Raw genomic sequence first — 12,659 nt, forward strand, 5'->3', positions numbered from 1 at the left:
AATCTGTCGCTGTAGCCTTTATTTCACATTTACTGGCTTTGTCAGTTCGTAGCCAAATTATCACTTTCAAATCAACGTAGACATCAGGGTTACGATAGAGATCGGTCTGTATCCAGAATCAAGATTACAGGAAAGGGAACCATACTACATTTTAGCGTTACAAGCACACATTTACAAAGCATTGATAAGCCATTTTTATTTATTATACTGACCTTCAATTTCGATGGTCTATAAATCATGAGAAAATGGATATGGTAGTTACTACTTTTTAGCAAAAAAAAAAAAAAAAAAAAAAAAAATATCCAAAATTGTGAGTTGTTTTAATTTTTTCTGATGAATTTTTTCAGTGAGGTTTTTGAGCTCGTAAAGACAATGTAAAACTTTGTCATCAACATCTGCAGCTGAAATATATTTTTTAATTCTTTCCACTGCTACATTAACAACTGCAAATGAGGGATTCTCATTGTCCTCTTCACTATCACTGTCAGTGTTACTTACTGCATTTTCTTGTGTGTGAAAGTCGATCACATTATCAACAGAAACACTTTCCAGAGTGACAACATCATTATCAATGTGTATGAAATTATGAATGGGATGCTGCAGCTGCAGCTTTTCCCATGGTGAAACAAGCAGTTTTTCACCATTGTCACTAACACTCGGGTCTGGTGCGTTACATCCATTTCTGTTGTCGGCTTCAAGGAATCCCGCTTTTCGGAAGCAATTGGAGAGGGTGGCACGCAATATAATGCAAACCATCTAAAATTGACACTTTAAAGGAGGCTGGGTCTTTCCCAACCTCCATCAAAGTTAATGCCTTCTGCACAATCGTCTTCCTATAGTGTGTTTTGAAGACATGGATAGTACCCAAATCTGAAGGCTGTAATTTGCTTGTGCAGTGTGGTGGCAGAAACTCTAATTGCACATTACGTAGACTTATATTCAGGGTAACAGTCCACTAACAAGAGAATTTAAATGATTAATGGAAAATCTCACTTACCTCAGCTCAGTACAGCCGATAGATACACAAAACAGAACAGAAAATTTACGTATCCTAGATTTCGGAACTTTGTTCCTTCATCAGGGAGGAGAGAGGGGTAAAAAAGGGGAAGAAGGGAAAGTGGATTCAGTTACTCACATACCAGGTCATGAAGCAACAGGGGAAAGGTAAACAGGGAGGGTAGCAAAGATGGAGGCATGGGTGTCAGAGGGAAGCCAAAGATATTCTACTGTAAGTACTGTGCCAATTTCAAACCAAAGAGGATGCATACCGAAGTAAAGAGGTATATAGTATAAAGGTAAGCACAACTATGTAGGATGAAAAGATGCGTGAATGGCTAAAGAGGAAAGGCAAAGAGGAGAAGACTGAAGAGTAAATGGGAGTGAGGTTGGTTAATGTAGGTTCAGTCCAGGGGGATTGCGGGATGAAAGGATGTGTTGGGAGTGCAAGTTCCCATCTCACAGTTCCGAGGGACTGGTGTTGGGTGGGAGAAGCCAAATGGCACGTAGGGTGTAGCAGGTTCCTAGGTCCCTAGGATTATGCTGGAGGGCATGCTCTGCTACTAGGCATTGGACATCTCCTAGGTGGACAGTTCGTCTGTGCCTGTTCATGCGCTCAGCCAGTTTAGTTGTCGTCATCCCAATGTAAAAGGCTGTGCAGTGCAGGCATGTCAGATTATAAATGACGTGTTGTTTCAAATGTGGCCCTGCCTTGAATTGTGAATTGTGTGTGTTTTACCAGTAGCGGGGCTGGAGTAGGTGGCTGTGGGGGGGGGGGGGGGGGGGGGAGATGCATGGGGCAGGTTTTGCAGTGGGGTTGCTTCTTATTTTATGTTTATTCTATCACACCATGTGGCTACGTCTGCTAATTCCTGTGCTGTAGATTCCATTCTTCTTCACTGTCACTAATTGCTTACACCATTTCGTATCTCAGTTCCTGTCTGTCGTAGAACTGCATTAAAGGTTATGAGGGTATTTACAATCTGATGACTCCTATTTATTGGTTTTTCTTTGATGTCTATTTCACCATACAGTTTATCTGCTTTTGCCAATTCTTGGGCTGAAGATTAGTTTCACCTGCACTGCCTCAAATTACTGACTCCACATCATATTTCATCTCCTCTTTGTCATAGAATTGCATTGCAGGTGAAGAGGGTGTTTATAATCTGATGACTTCTATTTATTAGTTCTTTTTTGATGTCTATTTCAGTGCATGGTGAGCCTACCTCTGTCAATTCATGGGCTGTAGATTCCTTTCTCCTTCACTGCCACTAATTGCTGACTCCACTTCATGTTTCAGTTCCTCTCTGTCATACAGGGTAGGCCAGAAGGCAGAGTAGTATCAAACATGTAAATAACTTGTTAGTTGTGAACCAATTGTATTGATATTCCATACACTCAATGTTTAACATATGGAGATTATGTATGCAAGAGAGCATCCTTCAGATGACCTCCATATGCAGCCTCACAAAGTCATCCTCTTTAGATTGCATTGTTCATAACAATAGTAAAGATCTCTGGGGTTAATGCTCAAATTCCTGCATGGATATCCTCCTTGAGGTGCTAAAATATGCGGAGATTATTCATGTACACATGTTCCTTAAGATATCCCCACAGGGAGTAATTGGGGGTGATGAGGTGTGGGGAACATGATGACCAATTATTATGGGAATTTGTTGAAGTTATCCACTCACTGAGCAGTTGCCTTAGAACATTTATTGTGGATCTGGCTGTATGGAGGGGGGGGGGGGTTCCCCATCCTGAAACCATGCTTTGGAATGGGAGTCGAATCTCCCGTGCTAATCTCACATGGTTCCTCCAGATGCTCCTGTCTTGTGCTGTCTCTTGCCAGTTATTTATTCCCAATCTTTCGCACATGCAATCAATTTTATTACGCCATGTACTCCTGGGTCTCCCCCTTGGCCTTTTGCCACATGATTTCTCCCTGAATATTTGGTCTTCTTTCATTCTCATCAGATGTCCAGCCCATTGCAATCTTCTAGCATTTATTATGTTTACTATAGTTGGTTGTTGTGATAGCTCATGGATTTCTATGTGCGTCTTCTCTTCCAGCATTGTGATTCATTGTCGTAAAATGGACCCAAGATTTTTCTGCAAACTTTATTCTCTAATATTTGTAAATGGTGGTGTTCTGTTTTCGTTAGGCTCCATGTTTCTGCCCCATAGATGAGAACTGGTCTGATGATTGTATTATATAACTTTATTTTAGTTTTCCTAGTCAGCAGTTTGGACACTTACGAGATTTTGTATTGCATAATAGGCTCGATTAGCATTTTGCAGTCTTGCTTTTATTTCTACCTGTCTCTGATTTTGTTCATCTGTCACTGATCCCAGAAATATGAACTGTTCAACACGCTCGAATTTGTGTTCACCAACTACTAGATGTGATTGGTTATCCCATTGATCTCTACATCTTTGAACTATCATGTATTTTGTTTTCTCATCATTTACTTTCAGGCCAAGTCTTGATGCTTCTTTTGCAAGCTCCACAAATAATTGCCTAATCTCTATTTCACTGTTTCCAATGAGCACTATGTCATCTGCATATGTTAATTTTGCTTTTTTGTAGGATCCCAGCAAGTACCAGCTTGAGTTTCCTCACAACTCTTTTTAAAGCTATGTTGAAGAGAAAAAAAGGGGGGGGGGCAGAGCATCTCCTTGTCTTAATCCAGTTTTATTTTTAAAATGGTCAGATTTTAATCCATTAAGTAAAACCCTGCTTGTATTATCATCCATGCATACTTCGCAGAGAGTTATCAATTTCATTGGGAAACCAAATTCAGTCATTATATTCCACAAACTTTGTCTATGGATGGAGTCGTAAGCTTTCATGAAATCGATGAAAGCTTATCACTCCATCCATAGACTGATTTTCAACTGGAGAACATAAAAAAATAATCAATCAATCCCAATCTCTCTCATCAGTAATTGACAGAACGTCAGCATTATCAGTTTCGAAGAACTAAGGCCTGATAACAACTTCCTGTGAGATCATCCCACACCAAACCGTGCACTTTATAGGGTGCAGTTGGCACTGATGAATTATCTTTGGATTTGCTGTACCCCAGAACTGACATTTCTATTTATTGACGAAGCCATTCAGATGGAAATGAGCTTTGTCTGACATAATAAGTTCAAAAAATTCACTGTTTTCTTTGGCTAATTCTCGGATGTGAATCACCAAATTTCGGCTCAGTTTGTGGTCCATGGGTTTCAGTTCCTGCACTAACTGTATTTTGTGTGGAAACATCTTTAAATCATGTTTTAGAATTCTCCTTAAGGATGTCCCTAGAATGTCTTCTCATTGAAGTTTCTCGTTCTTCTTTGACACTGGTCCTAACTCTTTCAGTGTTCCCTTCCTTGCGAGCCGAATGTGGTCTGCCAGTAGATGGAAGGTTCGTCACAAAACCCTTTTCCATGGAGCATGACATTAGTTTCTGAATCATCGTTGCCGAGGCTCTGTGTCTGATTTGCAAATGTTTGCCATAACCTCTTTGCATCAGAATAATAGACCTGTTATTTTGAAAATAAAATCCCAGTATTTTTAGCTGTTCTTCCTTAGTGTAATTCATCATGCACTATCTCCAAATCATCAGTTATGACACGCAACTGAAGAAAAGAAACAGAACCATTAGGAAACAAGATATATAGAGGCAGAGTCAGAAGTCGCAGTACACCCTGTTATGTTAAGAACCTTACAGGAATGAGGAAACCTGAATATTCCAGTACGGTATGGGTGAAGTGGTCTCTCTTTTACAGTGTATACTGAACATGGGTGACATCTTGAACTTGGACATCTTGAATGTAAGACATTTTTTTAATTTATTTATTTTTTATTTTTTAAATGGAAAGAGGGTCTGCATTTTCTGAGAAGTTCGTTCCTGTAAACAGATTACAAGTGACAGTTAGGGTTCAAAAGTTACAACACATTTTCTTTTGAATTACAGGCTGGACTGTTCTCCATCAAGGACAGTCATTTAATCTTTTCAACATAGTGTCCCTCTCGACCAATGCAAGTTTGAAGGCGCTGAATCCAATCACCGTGCACTCACAGGATGATTTCTGCAGAAATACTGGCACATGCTTCTTCACTGTTTTGTTACAGATGCTGTCTGTTTCTTATTTTCTCTATAGATAAGAGTTGCTTCAAATGACCCCACAGATAAGTCAAATGGTGTGAGATCAGGTGATCTGTGTGGCCATTCCACAGAACCACATTGGCCAATCCAGTGACCAGTAAATTGACCATCTAATCACAAATGAACAACTGCTCTGTTGTGTGGTGGAGCCCCATCCTGTTGAAAGTAAGAAGGAAAGCTGCCACCTTCATTCAGAACTAGGGGAAACACCAATTCTTGCAGCATTTCCAGGTGGTGTTGAGCATTTAGGTTCTGATCAATGAAAATGGGTCCAGTTACATGGGTACACCATATTCCACACCACACAATAACCTTCATGTCAGCAACTATCTTGGAAGGTTCCATCCAGTGTGGATTGTGGTCACTCCAGTGTCTGTGGTTGTGATGGTTGACATTACCACTGACAAAATAGTCTGCCTCATTACTGAACAAGATATCTTGTGCAGAAAGGTGGCTCTTGTTAAACTTACTCTCGGGTCCACATGCAAAACTGCATATGTCTCTGCTAGGTGCTGGAGTAGCTGAATCTTGAATGGATGCCATTGATAAGCTTGAAGGATTCGTATGATTGATGACGGCTTGATTCCATATTTTGCTGACAGACATCATGTGCTGCAGTGTGAGCTCTTCACAAAGGATGCCAAAACCATTGTTGAAGTTGCCTTATCAGTAGTGGATAACCACTCCATGCCATTTCAACCTTAGTCACAGTTTCTCAGAATTTGGAAATTTAGCACCTGACAATTTTGTGTGAAACTGGAGGACTTCCTGGTTGCCGGTTGTTAAAATCTGCTGCCGTGACATGGAAACACTGTTCTCCAGACATCAAAGTGATATCAGTTCTCTTCTCCTTGATCAAAGCCATCTTCAGTTACCTGCAACAAAAAGAGTGTTGTAACTTTTGAACCATAACTGCTACTTCGAATCTCTTTACGGGAGTGAACTTGTCAGAAAATGCTAATGTTATCTGATATAACAAGGAAAACAATCAATTTTTGATAAAATTATGCAATTGGATAGATAAAATTATTTAATTGGATAGGTAAAAAATCTACTCACCAATTGGCGGCAGAACACACACGTAAAAGACTGTTGTGATTGGCAAGCATTCGGAGCCAGTGGCTCCTTCTTCAGGCAGAAGGGTTGAAAGGGAAGGAAGAAAGGTGAAGGAAAAGGACTGGAGAGGTCTTGGGAAAGGGTAGATTTTGGGAAAGTCATCCAGAACCATGGATCAGGGTAGACTTAGTGTACGGGATGAGAAGGAAAGACTAATTGGGGACTGCATCGGACAAGATTTGAAAACCTGAGAGCTTAAAGATACGAGGCACTTAGCTTCTCACTCTCATTAACTTGTCCATGATGTTTTAGTAGTAATCTTTGTCTTGCATGTTACCCTGTCTTCCGTCTTTAAGCTTTCAGGTTTTCAAATCTCGTCTGATGCAGGCCCCAATAGTCAGTCTTTCTTTCTCATCCCATACTGTAAGTCTCCCCTGACCCGTTGTTCTGGGTAACTTTCCCAAAGTCTACCCCTTTCTCAAGGCCTCTCCAGTTCTTTCCCTTCACCCTTCTTCCTTCCCTTTCAACCCTTCTGCCTAAAGAGGGAGCCACTGGCTCCGAAAGCTTGCCAATCACAACAGTCTTTTATGTGTGTGTTCTGCCACTGCTTGGTGAGCAGATTTTTTATCCATCCAATTAAATGATGTTTATTTGATATATCACATGACGCCTTTTCATTTAAAAAATGTTTGATTCAAGATGGTCTATTTCAGGATGGCACCCATGTTTGGTACATACTGTAAAAGACGGACCACCTCACCCATACCTTAGTGGAATATTCCTGCAGGGTTTTTGACATAACAGGGTGTATTGCAACTTTTGACTGGTCCTGTACACATTAAATCCTTCTCTGAGTTCTGGCCCACTCTATAGGTAGGCCACATGGTACCACTTAACCCACTATGTCCCAAATTAATTAAAAAAAAAAATACAAAAAATGTTCATAACCATAACTAGAGGTATGCCTGTAACTAAAAACTATCAGTACTTTTCACACTCCTCACTTTCTCCCAACAATGCATTGCCATATGTCAGTGCTGGGTCATACAGAGGAAAATAATACTCCAACACATTTTTTCATCCCATACTAGCTTTTATTGCATACATGACATGAGAAATTTCATTATTTGCATGAAATATGAACATACAATAATATTTTACATGTGTTTAGTATCTTCTTTAAATTTTTAAATGGTAATTTTGAAAACATTTTACGCAAAGTTCAGTTTCACACTTTGAGCATACAGTTTGACCAATTGTGGAGCTGTTTTCACCAGCACATCTACTTTTCTTCTCAATTGGAACTGGCCAATAGTTAAGTCCATTATAATGTAGATTTTCATAAGGTGTATCTTGTAATGCATGCTTGCGTCCTGGGCCTTTGGGTTTTTCTCCATAGTGATTGCAGTAGTAGATGACAATGTAGCGACGAAATTATAAGTGAGATATGGTAGGATGGATAATTCTACGTAGCTGCCATGCATTATGCATGCACACATCAACCAACCATTTTGTACCACGATTCCCGGTTTGATAAAGGTGTACATTCAGGTCCATTCTGTCCACACCTCCCATTGATGTGATGTACTGTATTCTTTTGATAACACAGGGCTGGCTAACATTGATTTTCTTTTTGTGTTCTCTGGAATAACGCTGCACCAATGAAATGGGATTCTTTTCATATGATTTCGATGCAACATTTACAACATTATTATCTAACCATTTGGTGACAGATATACCAGTATCCTCCATTTTGTTAGAAGTAACATATCCTCTTGGCCTTTTATTTAGAACTGCTTTGCTTTCAAGTGGGCAGTTTTTTAGAATTCTGGTCTCACGGATAGGTCCTATTCCAGAGAACCCATGAGATTTCAGTTCCGCTAACAATGGAGATCCAGTAAATAAATTATCAAAATAAAATGAGAAAGGGAGCTGCTGGATATCTGTTTCAAACTCGTCAATCACAGTCACAAGTGGAGCTGCCGATTTTCCAAATCTTTCTTCATACTCTTGAACTGTTTGTGGAATTTTACCCTGATATATTTCAAAATTTATTAGGTAACCTGCATAAAGACCAAACCTTGTATCCAAATCGCAGTGGTTTTCCCTTTATAAACTGCTTACAGCCACCACGTCCGAAGTACGCTATTGTACTTGCATCGTATGAAAGATTCTGCTCAGGATGGAAATGTTTTAGCATATTTGCTTTCAGATGGTCTGTAATGGGATGTAATTTCCACATTTTATCCCCCTCACTTCCTTTTTTCTGACTGTCCTCAAAGTGAAGAAACTGCAGTATCTGTTGAAAGCGGTTTCTTCACATAGCATCTCTGACCATTTCATTCTTTAGATCACCATCATTGCTCCAAAATGATCGTACACATGGGTGATAGTTGTATCCAGTTACAAGTAAAATGCCAATAATAAAGACTTTCAACTCTTCCATGGTAATGTTTGGATTAGGCTTCCCAAGAAATATAGCATACTTCCCTGACTCATCACAAATATGTTGTAATAGTGTCATCGAAAAATTTCTCAAATTGTTCATTGAGTGGCATTCCAAAACAATCCTGGTAATTGGCTGGAGGAAATACTGCAGTAGTTGGTTCAGATTCATCTTCCACCCATTTGAAATCTGCGTTCTTGTTGAATGATGGAATTATGGAATTCTACACGTAGACCTTGTTGACTGAACATGTTGTAACTTCACTGTAGGCTTAAGATTGTTTGTTTATAATACCTTCATTATTAGTAATTATTAGTACTCACAGTTTGTTGATAACATTCTAAAACTTCAGTCAAAACCTTGTCATCTATTCCAGTTGCTGATTCCACGTTTTGTTGTGATCTCATTTGCTCAATAGTCTCAATATGGCTGCCACTTTTCACAACTATTTCACAATTACCTTTTAACTGTACACGGCACACATTATCTGGTAACCCACCTTCTTCATCTTCCTCGTCATCTTCTCCACTAACAGCTCCATCTTCGGTTTCAGGGGGTTGTAAATACAATGCTGTTGGCTCATCATATTCATCCATAATTTCCGCTAAGTAATCAAGGGCTTCTTTCAGTGAAATGGGCCTAAAATAATGTGAAAACAGAGAGAAAGTTATCCATCTATTGTAATCAAGCTTCAGTTCTAAATGAAACTATTAGCCTACCAAAAATGTCAGCAATAGGGAAAAGTGCTGTATGACCTAGCATTGCCATATGGCAGCAAAAATACAATATACCATAAAACTACTTTTAAAACACAATTTTTTTTGGAAAACGTCAATACTTAAATAAAGATATGTATTTCAACAAGAATCTCCAATAGGTATCATTACTGCATTGAATAAGTAAATAATTCAAAAGTAACTTTTACCTTGTCATATATGAGGGATCATCTTTCTCAGACGTCATGCTGACTTTCCAAGTCTTCTCTCACTGATGGCAAAGCAACAACCGACCCAAGCTTGTACCAGATGTGTGCTTGAGTTTCCAACAATGAAATTCCGATGCGATTGTCTGTGGCGCAAGTGTGTAGCGCCAATTCGCGGAAACGACGACGCTTGCACTGCATTGACATATGGCAATGTTGGGATGATTTGGGTTAATGAACTGAAATGAAGTGATGGCATATCTCACTGCATAGGCTTTCCTCATTATATGCCATTGTCTAAGTAAGTGTGTGTAGATTGTCATAAAGAAAAATCTACTTCATCAACAACAATCAAATTCACTGCCTATGTGACTGTGTGTTATGGCTACAAGAACTCAAAGGTAGTAACAAACAAAACACATTATTACTTCAAGAATACTGGTAAGGGAAGACACTTGGCACAGAGTGGCTGTACTACTAGTTGGGGCACATAGGCTGAATGTCCACATGTTACTCAGAATGAGGTTGGCCAGGGCCGACTCTGTAAGCCGTTGCCCGGCCCATAGAGTCCCTTATAGATTACCAATAGCTGTTATTTGGGTGTTATTTGCAGGCTACCAGTTTCGACTTCAGGCCTGCTTAAATCGAGTAACCTTTGTGTTATAAAACACAGCAGCACTGCAACTGGTCTCGTGAAGATTATTTCACACGGGCATGTGTGCTCCTTGGACAACTGTCAGCAACTGTCAAACCATCCTCATATCCATAGAGCATATGGAGGAGAGGCTGAATGTGCGTGTGAGCGTGGAAGCCTCTGTCAGTGCTATCATCTTGTGACTTCTGTGGCGTGCCGTACAGCTGTGTACTCAGATTGCGGGAATGGAATCTTACGCGAGACACTACAATGTGCTTTAAAAGACATCGTTAACTCAACATGAGCACACAGCGAGCTTATTAAGCTAGAGAGGTGGAACTGCCATGTGTCGTACATCCGACCTGTTCCGACACTTGACGTGTTCTCCAAAAACAGTGGCTTTTTGCCAACTCTGTAAACTTTTTGTGGGCATTGAATTAGTCCACTTTAGGAATATTCTTCCTCCCACTAATGTAAGGGGCAGTCAAATGAGAACGTAGCTAGTGGAAAGAAGAAATTAAGTAAGCTGTTTACTGCTTTGGAAGTAATTAAGAATCTGTTAATACATTTTTCTCACTGTGAAGCAAGCTGGTGAATGACTCCATGGAAAAAGGTTTGTGGTTGCCTGTGAAAGCATGATTGTACCCAGGTGTGCACTTCTTCATCCAAAACAAATTGACAGCTATGAATGTCTTTCTTCAGGGTTCCAAAAATACAGGGTGTGTCAAAAAGAACTGTACTACTTTGGAATGGTATAGAAATTTATTGAGATAATTTACAGAATCGGTTGATGTGTCATTTTGTAAAAAACAACCTCAAGTTTCGCATTAAAAGTGCCAAGTGTCATTTTGGTTCAATGTGACTACCGTTTGTGATGCCCCACAGAATCTGTTCTGTAATCAATTTCTTTCTACACTCGGTTGCAACAAATTGGGCATAACTTGTACAGTGGCAGCATAGATTTGATTTTTTAGATTGGCTAAACTATTTGGTAGGGAAAGAACATCCACATGGTCTTTAATGAAACCCTCAGAGAAAGAAATCTAGTGGTGTCAATTCTGGGAAGCGAGGTAGGTGCTCATTGATTGGCCCTTCGTGGCCACTCCACCAAACTGGGAAGCGATTATCGAGGAAATGGGTGGTGCACCATCTTGCCAGTAGTAAACCATGCCATCTCGGTCATCTTCATCCATCTGTATAATTAAAGAGCATCCAGATACACAATACCAGTGGCAACTTTCTCCTTGAAGAAGATAGGTCTGTACACTTTCAACTCGCTAAGGGCACAAAACACATTAACTCTGGAGCTGTCATGAATGTATTCCAGGGTTGCATGTGGATTTTTGCTGCTCCATATTCTGCAGTTGTAGGTGTTTGCCATGCCACTGATATGAAACGTTGACTCATCGCTGAAGGTTATTGTGTTCTGGAATGCCTCATCGTCCTCTATCCGATGCATCATTTCCGCACAGAAGTCCCCACAAGCAACCTTATCTGCATCACTAATGTGCTGTGTCATTGTGAATCTGTATGGTTTCAACTGTAAATATCTTCGCAGTACTCGCCAAACAGTCTTTTGTGGAGTGACAGTCTTGCGGGATCCATGTCGTGTGGAGTTTAGTAAACTGCAGGCAAAACTCCTTCCTAACCTGTTCTACATAATCAACAACATATGCGCAATTTGGATATCTATCATGTTGCAGTGAACAACCCGTCTCATTAAAGTCCTTGCCCAAGAGTAAATGTTAGGCCTACTAGGAGGTTCTTAACATATTCAGTGCGAAATTAACGCCAAACAGTTGTTCCAGAGTTCATTTCCTGAAACCAAAAGACACAGCAATCACACTTCACACCACTGAAAGTAGTAATCTTAATTGTGCACTGTGCTGGTGTTCTTGGTGGCAGACTGGGGTACTGATTTTTTAAATTTTATTTTAACATCTTCATAGGACCAAACTTGAGGAGCAAATCTCAAAGGTCGTGGAATGTGTCAGTACATGAAATTACAACATAAAAGTAATAACAGATAAAATAAAATGTTAATGAATCCGAAAAAACAAGCCATAAGTTTATGTAAACACAATCAACAATGTAACACAGGAATCAGCTTAATTTTTCAAGGAACATCTCAGAAGAAAACCCTACAGTTTAGATTTGAAAGCATGTGGATTACTGCTAAGGTTTTTGAAGTTTTGTGATGGATTATTGAAAATGGATGCAGCAGTATACTGCACGCTTCTCTGCACAAGAGTCAAGGAGGTGCGATCCAAATGCATATTGGATTTATGCTTAGTATTAACTGAGTGAAAGGTGCAATTTCTCAGGAATGAGCTGATGTTGTTAACAAGAAACAGCATTAAAGAATATATATTGAGAGGCTTGGATTATTGAAAATGGATGCAGCAGTATACTGCACGCTTCTCTGCACAAGAGTCAAGGAAGTGC

Source organism: Schistocerca nitens, chromosome 12 (assembly GCF_023898315.1).
Source record: "Schistocerca nitens isolate TAMUIC-IGC-003100 chromosome 12, iqSchNite1.1, whole genome shotgun sequence".
Classification (NCBI taxonomy): domain Eukaryota; kingdom Metazoa; phylum Arthropoda; class Insecta; order Orthoptera; family Acrididae; genus Schistocerca; species Schistocerca nitens.